Raw genomic sequence first — 13,911 nt, 5'->3', positions numbered from 1 at the left:
ACCGACTCCTGTATTCAAACCTCTACCAGCTTAAAAAACAAAATAAACAAAACAAAAACCTTTCCTTGATTTCTTTGATCCTGTATTCCCCCTCTAGTTTGTTATTCCCTTCAGAGCCAAGCCCCTTACCCCAATGTAAATGTACTCCCTATGCAACGGTACTCCCTAATCCACTAACATTATGTAGATTTCACCCAAATTCAAAAGTGGAATCCAGAGTGGATACATTTTTCAAGATTACTCAATGCACTTCATAAGTGAATAGCCAGGCTATAGATTGGGTCAGCTTCAACTGCCTATGAAATAACCTGATACAAATGGTGAACTGGACTAACAAGATTACTTCTCTCTGGATTTTTAAGTAAGGAGCACCAAGAAAATGAGGCAATTAGCAAAAACTAAAAGGTCTTAATCTTAAATCGGGCCATAAGATCTCTCATCTAGACTAAAGCGTTTTATGGGTTTCCTGCTGCAAGTCACTATCCCCTCCAATTCATCTCTCCCAACATAAAAATTCTGATGTCATTCTTTATCTTAAAGCTTTTCAGTTTCCTCATATTTATAACAGAATAAAATCTGAACTCCTTTATATAGTGTTCAAGGCCCTTCCTGATCTAGACCTTGCCTCCTATACAGACTCATTCCAGACACACTCCACACTTCCCAATCTCCCACTCTACACTATAGACCTCCATTACAATTCCCACATTGTATTATATTTTGTTCCCATCTCTTTATGCCCAATAAATAGCTTGGAAATTCCTTGAAGTTGGGGACCGTGTCTTCTGAATGAAAACCCAGGGCTCAGCACAGTGACCAACACAGAGTAGGGCTCAGTAAGTGCAAAATGAACAAATCAGACATGTAATTCTATATCACCTGGTCAGAGAAAATCAGGAACATTTTAAATAAGAGCTAAATCTAAAAATAAGAGTGGAGGGAAAGAACATTTGGTACATATCATTTTGAGGCACTCATATCTTAATACGTTGCAGAATAATAGGAGACAATGCTATTGAGTTATTTTTCTCATGATTCTTCTATGTAAAGGAATGATAAAGGATCTTTGAGAGCACCAATGCCACCAGCATCATTAGTAAGGTTACAGAACAAGTTACATAATATGTGGCGGAGGAGAAATAAGGGAGAGATCTTATTAATTGCTGCCTAATTTAACTATCAAGGTGTCTTACCCCATAATAGAGGAAGTATCTTGGCTCCTGTATTTAAAATGTAAAATATATGGCAAATATACAGCTAGGATATTATAATAAAATTATAATGTCACTGTGTCAGTACGTATATTTATGAATTATAAGGTGCTTTTACATACATTTTTTCTTACCTGAATTATAAATAATAAATGACCTTATAATATTTTAGAGTTGTTGTTTTTGACTGAAAGGTCAAAATCAACATCTCAAATGTATATATAGAGAAAATATGATCCAAATAAGCCATCTACAAAAATCACAAAAGTGAATACATTGTAATATTGGCTAAGGGCCCAACTTCATGATTCTAGGATCTACACGGCATACACGTAACAATTAAAACTGCCTCACTCACTCATACACTATTTTATTTAAAGTAGAGCTGTCCTATTTTCAAGAATGAGAAATTCTTTAGTGATTATGACTAGACTTCAACACAGTAACATTTATTCAATACATAAAATGGAAACAAATATACACTAGATTTTAAAAGTGTTATTACCTACTTCTTTTTTTTTAGAGCTCTAATGTGGCATATATTATCTCTTTACTTTCCACCAAATTTTACCCTAAGTTGGTCTATGTTCTAAATTATTATAAGTCAAGTTTATAACCTCCACTTACAAATTGCTATTATTAAGAAACCATACAGAAAATAAATTTTGATCCATACTCTAAAAACCACACAAATGTATCATGAAGAAAATTGTGCACTTTTGTCAAAAGAAAACATTAAACAAACTATATGCATTATTTTGTCTAAAACCATGCCTTAAAACAATTAAAAAGAAGTCTTGAAATCATTACTATGACATGTGTCTCTGACTTTTTCAGTGAATTATACTGCTTTCCACCATCTGCAAGGAAGAGGAATGAACATAATCATGGATCTAGAAAGATGTTCCAAAAATAATGAAACATTCACAAAATGATGACATTTGAGAGACGTCCTAAGGATGCACAGATTTCCAGTAAATCAACAGTATTACAAAAGATGGAGTAAAATAAATTAAGCCACTATAAGTGGAAGTAGTTATGAAACGTGCAAATTATTATATTTAATGTTCAAAATCTCTTTTTAAAAAAAGATTTTATTTATTTATTTGAGAGAGAGAGAGACCATGTGTGAGCGGGGAGAGGTACAGGCTGAGGGAGAAAGAATCTGAAACTCAGTGCAGAGTGCGGAGCCTGGCTTAGGGCTGGATCCCAGGACTGGGAGAACATGACCTGAGCTGAAACCAAGAGTGGGATGCTTAACCAACTGAGCCACCCAGGTGCCCTAATGTTCAAAATCTTAAAAACCCACTTAAAATGGTATTAAGAAGATGACTCTATCCCTACTCCAGGAAATTTTACTTTATACACCATTTTATACATAATACATGTGCTCTTATCTATAAACAGAACACTATGATATTTAAAGCAAAAAATAAAAATTTAAATTCATTTGTTAGAGTTCTATTGTCACTATTTACTATGAGAACAAAGATCAACAAATGACGATTTGTGAGGACCTCTGTCCCTTCTGCAAAAAAAGGGCAGGAAATTAAAATGAACACATATTAATCCGATATTCTTTTGCTGGACTCAAGTACATGAATGATAATTCGAGGCAGAAGGTCTTAATTTTAATGTAGTTTTCAGTCCCCTTATTTCACTGACACTGCTTTTTTCCAAGATCACCAATGACCAAAATCACACCAGACTCAACTGTCTCATTTACAATCTCATTCTCCCTAAGCAAGTTATTTCTCTATTTCTACCACCATTTTTCTAGTCTCAGAACCATCTTAGATGATTCCCCAATTTAATCTCTTATCCTGTCAGTTAGTGAGGAACATAATTTCTTCATTCAAAATAGCTCTTTCTTTTTCTATGTCCTTTCATTTCTGATCTCATTGTCACTAGCTTACTCATGCTGTACAGCCTGCCCTGATGCCCATCTGCTCCCCCCTGGCATCAGTCTGTCCAGTCTATCACTGTCGGATCTCTAAAAACACTCTTTGATCAAGCCATTTCCCAATTCAAAAATGTCAAGGAGTCTTCCTGCCAAGAGGTTAAAATTCAAAAATCTTTTTTTTTTTTAATTTTTAAGGCTTTTTTGGGGGAAGAGGTCTTGTATGTTATTGTCAGTTGGCATTCGTGTATTAACTGCAACAACACTATAGACAATAAAAGCATTTTCTATGTTACAAACAGCCAGAAAGCTCCTATAAAAATGCTTTTCTTCTATGCACAGGATAATATATAACGATAAATGATCTAGCAAAGATAATTCCTATTTAAGATCCTGTGATACTTCCTAAGCCATCTGAAAAGGATGAAGTCACATTCAATAGCATTTTGGCACTAAATGACTTTACTGTATTCTAATTATTGGCTAACCTATGTAATTATACAAACTATTTAACAGATACCCAGAATATTTAATAAAACAAATTCCTGAAGTATTCTAGAAAAATGAGATTTTACTCTAGAACCTATGTAGTTAAAAATTTGTTTAACAATTTCTTTTTTTTAAGATTTTATTTATTTGACAGAGAGAGAGAGAGACAGCCAGCGAGGGAGGGAACACAAGCAGGGGAGTGGGAGAGGAAGAAGCAGGCTCCCAGCAGAGCAGGGAGCCCGATGCAGGGCTCGATCCCAGGACCCTGGGATCATGACCCGAGCCGAAGGCAGACACTTAACAACTGAGCCACCCAGGTGCCCCTGTTTAACAATTTCCATATAGCTCTTGGATGATATAGCCTTATAAATTCTTGCTTTAATTCAGAGATGAGCTGCCCATCACTCTTACCTAGTAAGTAAAAGTGTATTTAACTCTTTGCTGTGCTTTTGATTATATTCTAGTTTATATTTTGTTCAACCAAAAAAATAATAAGGAAAAGTTTTCTTCAAAAACATCTATGCCACTACACAATTCTGAATTCCAACAACAACAAAAAAGGCAGTGTCTGTTTTAACGACTGAGAAACAACATGAACAAGAATGACCAACTGTGGGGTATCCATACCATGAAATACTACTCAGCAATAAAAAGGGATCTATTGATATACACACAATGTGGATGGATCTCAAAGGTATTATGCTAAGTGAAAATGGCAACTCTGAAAGAAGTTATTGAATGATTCCATTTATACTACATACTGAAAAAAGGCAAAACTATAGCAACAGAAAACAGATTAGTAGTTGCCAGGGATTGGGAATGTGAAGAGGCTAAGCAGCAGGAGGGAGTTTTTCTGGGGTTGATAAAACTGTTTTGTATCATGACTGTGGTGTGCTGGTGATATAATTCTATACACGTGTTAAAACGGTTACAACTCTAACACCGAAAAACTCCATTTTATTCTGTTAATTTAAAAAAAATTTTTTAGTTACAAATGAATTACAGGCAACAAACATTTGGAAAATACTATTAAACTCAAAATTTCATTGAAAAATTTTCCTTCTAATGTTTTCTCATGGTGTTTGATATAAAAGACCCAGACCAGAGAACAGTGTTTCCAGCATTCCATTCAGCAACTATTTGTTAAGCGCCTACTAAGTTTGGAGCAGTGTACACTAATGCATTCAACTACCTATGAAAAGACTCCTTTGCTCTGCTGATTGACAGAGCTGAAAGGCTATAAACAGAATTCTCCCTAAGAAGCTGTATAGGATACAATGTGTGTAGACTGATGCATTAGAAAACCAATCACTGCCTGTGGTCTTTGGAAGACTTCTAAGAAGCCCAAGCCTCACTACATTGATCGTCATCCTTTCTCCTCTTCTCAGACCTACTTTTTTTCTCTAACAATTTAATGTTGTCTTTAAGAGACTAAAAAAAATCTTGACTGGGTAACAATATGCAACTGTTCCATTTCACAAAATCATTCAGCTTTCTTACAATCTGTTTCTAGTTCTTCATTTTAAACGAGAGTAGATTTTAAATGCTAGGCAACTTCAAAATGAATTTCCAAGAAATATCTGGTTTAAAACTCCCCTCTGTACAAAATGACCAAAAGAAAGCAAAAGTAAAGAAGAAAACTTAATCAGCACTAAAACCTGGAGACAGTGCCAACCACCTAACAGATTCAAGATTTAATGTTAAAAAAATAAAAAGAGAAAAAAATCTAGGTTTTGTATCAAACCAGAGCCAGAAACCGTAAAGAAAAAGACAGATATATTTGATTACATAAAAATTAAGTTTTTGTTATGACATATCAAATCAGAATATTCACCAAAAAGTCCTTGAAACATATCCAGTGATACACTATATCAAGGTCAACTAATGAGGACCAAGTAACCCACGGACATACTATCAAGTCCTTAAAACTGCTCAGTTTTAAAATAGTGATACATGGTAATCTGACATAGCAACCTTAAAATGCACATCACACAAAACAATGTTTGAATGGTTTTATAATTTTTAATTTTTAAAGTTTTGTATCCAGAATGTGGTAAAGCAGCTGGACAAGCATTTTTTCTCAAAGTGATTTTTAGGACAGCTGACAAGATTTTTTTTTTTTTTTAAGATTTTCTTTATTTATTTGAGAGAGAGACAGAAAGAGAGAGAGAGCACGGTTTGGGGGGGCAGGTGGCAGAGGCAGAGGGAGAAGCAAACTCCCAGCTGAGCAGGGAGCCTGACAAGGGGCTGGATCCCAGGCCCCTGAGATCATGACCTGAGCAGAACAAAGGCAGACACTTAACCAAATGAGCCACCCAGGTGCCCCGCTTACAATCTTTTAAATTCTTTTAAAGTAAACATGAAATAAACTCTAAATATTATGCAATTATTCTGCACTTTCATCTTTTAATTTCTAAAAACAAAGTCTAAAATGATTTTAATGACATGTTCAGTAAACAAAGACTGGTTTTATCATGAAGCTTAAAGCTATTATATACTTAAGAATCCATATACAACATTTTTCAAAGATAACATTATCTCCCTCAAATTAACAGTCCATTTCACATAGTTTTAAGTAACACCGAAACTATTTATTTCTTTGCAAGTCTTCACAGTCTTTGCTAAGAATATTTTATTAACAGAAAAATGACTTTAGTAAGAATCGCAGGTAGACCAAGCATAAGGAATTAGTTGCAAACCTAGAGATTAGTGATGTCTTTTATTTTACAACTTAATAGATAATCTTTTTTTTTTCTTTTGGTATGTGTAAGGAAGCTTAAGGCCATCTAAGCCTTACATCTTTCATTCCAGCATTCAAGAACCTCCAAATTCAGGCCCCAAACTACTTTTCTGACATTCTCTCTTACACGTTCATATATTGTATGCTGTATCCAAATTGAACAACTCAACTATTTCCTTAATGTAATTATTCCTATTACCCAGAATAATATTTACATATTCTACATATTTAGTTATTGAAATCCTGTCAGGTCTTGATCATTAAATCAGATGGATTTCTCTTCTCTTTGTATCTATGGATTTTACACCTATGGTACTTATTACTCATGCTGTTTTGTTATAATCTTTGTATTAGCGTCTTATTCCCCCAACAGATTAGGGAACCCTGAAGGGTAGCATCACTGACTCCTTCATACAGCACTGAGCACAGAGGGCATCTGATACATAATCAGTCAGTCCTTCATTTAATCGATATTTACAGAGGTGATTACTATGTGCTAAGCACTGGGAATCAAATGCTGAGCAAAGACTGATATGGCCATTGACTTTATGGAGTTTATATAATACTGAAGATGACCATTAATCATTTAATTGACAAAACAGATGTATAAATACAGGCCACAGTAACTGTTATGAAGGAAAAAATGACGTGCTGTGAGAAACTATGCTGAGATGACAAGTCAGGAATGGAAGACTTACTTGAGGAATCGATGATTACATTATGATTCGTAAGCTTAAAGATTGTTAAGTAGGCAAAGAGGAGGAGTGAACAATGCAGGCAAAAGAAACAACATATGCAAAGACCCTGTGCTACAAAAAGGAACACCGTACATTGGAAAAACTGAAAGAATTTTGTGTGACTGAAATACAGAGATAAAAGAATGGAACAGGATAGGGTTAGAGTGACAGGCCAGGGGCAAGATGATGCAGTGTGACCCAAGAGCAATGAGAAGGTATCAAAGGATTTGAAAGAGACAGCATTAAAAGTGTTCTGTGTTTTGTGAACACTACTCCAGCTGTAGTATAGTAAATGAATTGGAGGCTGCCAAGAGAGGCAGGCAGGTTGGGTGACATTTGAAATAATGTATTTATCAAATGCTAGTAATCTGCCCAAGAATGATGGCAGGAAAGGAAGAGAAGACTGGAAAGAAGACAAAACATGCAGGAGTTGATGCTGGATTCGATGTGATGGAGGGCTGGCCATGGAAAGGAAGATGATGCCTATATTTCTGGATTACAGAAATGGATTAATGGTGGCATTATTCAGAGACAATGAAAACACCGCAGAAGTAGTTTAGGGTAGCTGGCTCTCTTCTGGACATACTGAGATTACAGTTCCTTTGAGGTAGCAATGTTGAGTAGTCAGTCAAAAATAATGGTCTGCTCTGGAGAAATATATTTGAAAGTCCCTGGTATCTAGGTAGAAAATTGAAGCCATGAGTGTTACTGAGACAAAATAGGGGAAATGAGTAGAGCAAAAAGAGGATTTAGAACTGAACTTTAAGAAACCCCAAAATGGAAAGGCTTGTTACAGGCAAACCTACAAAGAAAACTAAGTGCAGCTAGAGAGCAACGAAAAAAAAAAAAATGAAGAAAGGGTGGTGTCATGGAAGCCAATGGAAGAAAATGTTTCAAGACTGGCAGTAAAGGACTGTGGTAAAAAAAAACAAACCAAAAACCAAAAAACAAAACAAAGCAAAACAAAAACAAAAAACAAAAAAAACTCCAATCTATGGGTCAGATTACTACAGTTCAAAGCCCACTCTGAATTTGATAATTAGGAGTTATCTGTGACTTTAACCAGAGAGTATTATAATGATAGAAATAGAAGTCAGACAGGACATAGAGTTGATGGGTGAGAAAGTGGAGGGCTTGCATGTGGAATATTTTTTTGGGGAGATTATGTGGTATTGGTGAAGACTGGAGAGTGGATAGGGAGGTGTCATGTCAGGTCAAAGGGACTCTTGTTATATCAATTTTAGACATGAAGGAACAAAACCTTTGTGAAATTAAGTAGCTTCCTAAATCTACACGGTAAGTAACTGACTGGCAGAGCAAGGATTAAAACCTAGGCCCAGAGGATTCTGAAGTTCAATTTATTTTGACTACATCAGACTATCTCAAGACTGAAAAAATATATCTTAACAATAAAGCGGATTTATACATTAGCAAAAAAGTAAATGGAGCTTGACTGAAGTGTACAGTTACTAAAATGAAGAAGGGATAACATAGGACAGTGGCTAATAAAATCATACTCTTCCAAACCTACATAAAAGAAATTATTTAAAACTACCAAGGACTGGGGGGCCTGGGTGGCTCAGTCAGTCAAGCGTCCGACTCTTGATTTCGGCTCAGGTCATGATGAGATCAAGCCCCACATTGGGCTCATGCTGGGCGTGTCACCTGCTTGAGATTCTCTGTCCCTCTCCCTCTGCCCCTCCTCCACTCTAAAAAAAACTACCAAGGACCGAATTCCACACTAATGTACCCGGATGAATTGAACACAGTGTACAGTACCCAGTTGACATCTGATCTGAGGCTGCATTAAACCGAATGAAAGGAGCAACACTGCATACGGTTTTTAGATGTCACTGAACCCTTCAGTTGCCCTTTTCCAACAAGCAAGCGGTTGCTCTATAACAAATAGTATATGATTTCTTTTCATGAGGATTCCTAATCAAACCAAATAAAATAGAGAAAAGAAGGACAATTTTCTTCTGGGTCTTTTCTTATTTACTGTGTCCTGATTTTTTTAGAAAAATGCTAAGCTGGCAACAATCTTCCATTATTTCCAAATGGAAGAATTGATGCTGATCAACAATAATACCTTTCATTTATTTTTTGTGCTCACCATGTGCCAAGCACTGTTTCAAGCACTTCACAAATATTTTCTCATTTAATCCTTAGAACAATCTTATGAATTACATATTGTTATCTTGATTTTACAGATAAAAAATAGAGATTTGGAGATCATACCCAGGATCCCACAGCTTAATAAACAGAAAGGCAAAGTCTAAACTCAAGTTCATCTGACTCCAAATCCCTGCCCTTAAAGCCTAAACTAAATTAGAGTAAGTTGGTGAAGGGTGGAAAGGGTTGTTTTCAATCCTCAAAAGGACTGTTCCCAAACTGATCATCTGTACCATACCAAAAGATGCTATGCCAAAAATATTTTTTCATTTTCCATTTAAAACTTTAAATACATTGTTTTAAAGAACATGTGTTTAGGGGCACCTGGGTGGCTCAGTCGTTAAGCATCTGCCTTCGACTCAGGTCATGATCCCAGGGTCCTGGGATCGAGCCCCACATCGCATCGGGCTCCCAGCTCAGCAGGAAGCCTGCTTCTCCCTCTCCCACTCCCCCTGCTTGTGTTCCCTCTCTCGCTGCCTCTCTGTCAAATAAATAAATAAAATCTTAAAAAAAATAAAAAAGAACATGTATTTAAATTACATTTTGTATCAAAATGGATTTAAATTTGTTGTTTGTATACCCACCCATGCACAATTCAGAAAGGTAACACAAATTAAAAGTAGGTGAGAAAACTATAAAGGAAAATACCATTAGTCATAAAATTGGAGCCAGAAATAATGGTAATATAAGAAATTCATACCAATGAAGAACATGACACTTGCTAAAGTGTGGGAAGAGCTAGAACATTGGCTGTGAATTACCTAGAAGCTGATAAAGATGAAAACAGCATTAGGTACATAGTTAAAAACATTCATTAGATAAAAGCAAGCCAGTTTTTCAGAGAAACTCATCTATTCCTGATCCTAAAACCAGAAAAAAAGATTTCTTAAGGGAAAAAAATCCTTGTGTGATATAATGAACACTGCCTTCAATAAACAGTTTCAATAAATACAACCACAAGTTCCCATTGGAGTACTTCTTACAGCAATGCTGAAATATATTTTTCCCAAAAATCATATTATATTGTATACCAAATAACAACTTATCATAAAAAATATTTGTATTTACTGGCTTTAAAGAGGTTACAATTTGTCAACAGAGGTTATAATTCTATGGAGAAAATAGCTAGCAGGATTTCTCTTACATAATGGTAAGAAATAAATAGGTGAGTTGTATTTGAATTATCTTGGAAAACTGATAGTTTGTCAAAAGGTGCCTAAAATGTTTTGGAAATGCATACTATATGTTTATTCAATATAATGACAATTTAAAATGAAAGACTCCTGGGGTACCGGCTGGTTCGGTTGGCGGAGCATGTGACTCCTGATCTCAGGGTCATGAATTCAAGCCCCACGTTGGGCATGGAGCCTACCTATAAAAATATAAAATAAAATGAAAGACACATATTGCCATACTTCATATCTTTTTTTAAAAAAGATTTTATTTATTTATTTGACAGAGAGAGACAGCCAGCAAGAGAGGGAACACAAGCAGGGACAGTGGGAGAGGAAGAAGTAGGCTCCCACAGAGCAGGGAGCCTGATGCAGGGTTCGATCCCAGGACCCTGGGACCATGACCGGAGCTGAAGGCAGACGCTTAATGATTGAGCCACCTGGGCGCCCCTGCCATACTTCATATCTTGAAAAGCGTGTTTATAGATTTTGACTTTAAAAAGTACATCACAGGAAACAAACAAAATAGATAAAATGGACTTTATCAAAGTTAAAAACTTTTGTCCAGTAAAGGACACTATAAACAGAGAAAAAGGGGGCACTTGGGTAGCTCAGTCAGTGAAGCATCTGCCTTCGGCTCAGGTCCTGGGACGGAGCCCCACATTGGGCTCCTTGCTCAGCAGGGAGCCTGCTTCTCCCTATCCCTCTGCCTGCCGCTCCCCCCTGCTCGTACTCACTCTCTCTCTGTGTCAAATAAATAAATAAATAAATAAATAAACAAATAAATAAATTAATAAAATCTTTAACAAACAGAGAAAAAGGCAACCCACAGAATGGGAAAAAATATTTGCAAATCATAAATCTGACATGGGATTGAGAATACATTAAGAATTCCTGTAATTTAATTTCAACAGCAATGAAAACAAACTCAACTAAAAATGGCAAAAAATCTTATGTAGATATTTCTCCAAAGAAGATATACAGATGACCAATAAGCCCATGAAAAGATGCTCAACATCACTAATCATTAAGGAAATGCAAGTCAAAATCATAATGAGATACCACCTCACACCCATTAGGATGGCTACTATCCAAACAACAACAAATATGTCCCCCCCAAAAAAATACTCCAGAAAATAACAAGCATTAGCAAGGAGGTGAATAGACTGGAACTCTTATACAGTGTTAGTGGGAATGTAAAATGGTGCAGCTGCTATAAAAAAACAGTATGGTATAGTTACTTAAAACAAAAATTTAAAAACAGAACTACCATATGATCCAGCAATTCCAGTTCTGGATATATATCCAAAAGAACTGAAAGCAAGGTCTTGGAAACATATCTGTACACCCATGTTCACAGCAGCATTATTCACAACAGCCAAAAGGAATCACCCCAAGTGTCCACAGACAGATGAATGGACAAACGACACATAGTGTGTATGTGTGTGTATATAGATATAATGGAATATTATTCAGTCTTAAAAAGTTAGAAAATTTTCACACATGCTGTAACACAGACGAACCGTGAAGTCATTATACTAACTGAAATAATAAGTCACAAAAAAAGGCAAATAGTGTATGATTTCACTTACATGAGGTACCTGGAATTCATAAAGGCATAAAGTAGAATGGTGGTTGCCAGGGGAAATGGGGAGTTAGTGTTTAATGGGTACAGAGTTTCGGTTTTGCAAGATGAAGAGAGTTCTGTGGATAGAAGGTGGTGACGGTAGCACAACAATGTGAATACACTTAAACATCACTGAACTATACACTTGAAAAGTATTGATAATAAATTCAATGTTATGTGTACTTTATAATTAAAATTTTAATGGTAAAAATAGTAAGCTATTAATATTTTACCACAATGAGAAAAATATAAGTTAATTAAATAGCTTAATTTCCTACTTTCAAATTTTACTTAGACTTAGGTATTATGAACACCACAGGTATAAATTACTATTTTATATAGGATTATATGTGCTATGTCCAGGTGTAATCAAATTTCTTTAACAGAAACCCAACTTTCCTTTTTATTGACTATGAAGAAACCATCAAAACCAATGATTTACTAAATTCAGTAAATCTTACATGAAACTGATCAATATGATATCTCACCCAAGCTAATTCATCATGAAAAATAATTTGCCTAAGGGCGCCTGGGTGGCTTAGTTGTAGAGCATGCATTGCCTAATCACAATGTCAGTGGGATCACAATGGGACTTATTAATACAGCTGCCATCTTTTTTTTACTGTTTTCATTTAATATCTAAACAACATTGTTGAACGTTAAAACATGCCAAAAAATTTTTTCAGCAATGTGTCAATTTTAGATTTTATAAAAAATCATACATTAAATACACCAAGAGGGGAAAAAGAGAATTCTGTATTCAAATGCCATCCAGATAAATTGGAAGGAATAGTAGTACAAAGAATTAATCAGTCATACTTGTCTGAATGCTGGGACAGAGTCCCTTCCTACAGGGAGGATATGCCCATGGGAAGAAGGGGGCTGTCTCTCGTATGGGGTGGGAGGATATAGAATTGGTGGTGGGGACAGCCCTGGAGTCGTGCCATTGAAAAGGGGAAAACTTCCTGACCCAACTTTTCTTCTGGAGACACATCTAATCTTGGTTTATCTCAGCCCCTGTCTTTCCTTGTACTCATGATTTCTTCAGATTTAAACCAGCTTCCTAATTCAGTAACTGTCCATTCCTTATACTTCCACCACAGCACAGACCTCTACGTGACTTTCAAATCTTACAGCTAGCTTGCTGAGCTATGGAATCCCTCCCCTCTTCCTGTCCCCTATATCAGGATCTCTACCCCAGTGCTTTTGCAATTACTGTTATCAACTTCCATTTATTCACTCAACAAATATTTATCAAATGCCTAGTTATGAAATAAGCATTAATCTAGGGAGTATGAATAAAACAGTGAGCAGAGACAGACATGGTCTCTTCCTTCACTGAGCTACTCTTGACTGGGAAAGAAGTACAGTGAGTAAAAAGTCACACAAGCAAATCAAAGGGAAGGAAAGGTACCTGTGCATGGTGTTCCAAAAGCCTATAATTGGGGGATTTGACCAAATGGAATAGGTCAAGAGTAGGTTTTCTGGGAAAAGTGTGGCAAGAATTGAGATATGGAGAAGTGGGAGTTAGTAAGGCAAAGAGGGAGGGAAGAGCATTAGACTCTGAAAACAGCAAAGACACAGGGGTAGGAGACAGGATGGAGTGTGGGGCACTGAAAAAGCTAATGATGTACTGTATAGTGACTAACATATCATTAAAAAATTAACATCATTAAATAAAAATAATTATGAAAAAAAAGCCAGCATGATTGAAGGTTGTGTTCAGACTTGTGTTCTAAAAAGCTCTCTGGCTTCAATGTGTAGAACAATGACTTGTGGCCAGTTTGCCTTTTGCCAAAGGAAGGATCATCCTTGGCAAGAACTCCTTTTTCTGCTCAGCATCTTCACTTTGTCTGCCATTTC

At 36.0% G+C, this 13,911-nt stretch overlaps 1 protein-coding gene across 4 annotated transcripts in view; it reads right to left on the bottom strand.

Annotated features, from left to right (window-relative positions):
* CNKSR2 (connector enhancer of kinase suppressor of Ras 2) overlaps window positions 1–13,911 on the bottom strand; it is a 251,661-nt gene that overhangs the window by 202,211 nt on the left and 35,539 nt on the right. The window lies entirely within an intron of this gene.

Source organism: Ursus arctos, chromosome X (assembly GCF_023065955.2).
Source record: "Ursus arctos isolate Adak ecotype North America chromosome X, UrsArc2.0, whole genome shotgun sequence".
NCBI lineage: Eukaryota > Metazoa > Chordata > Mammalia > Carnivora > Ursidae > Ursus > Ursus arctos.
The sequence above is the reverse complement of the archived record's forward strand: the minus strand, read 5'-3'. Positions and strand labels throughout refer to the sequence as shown.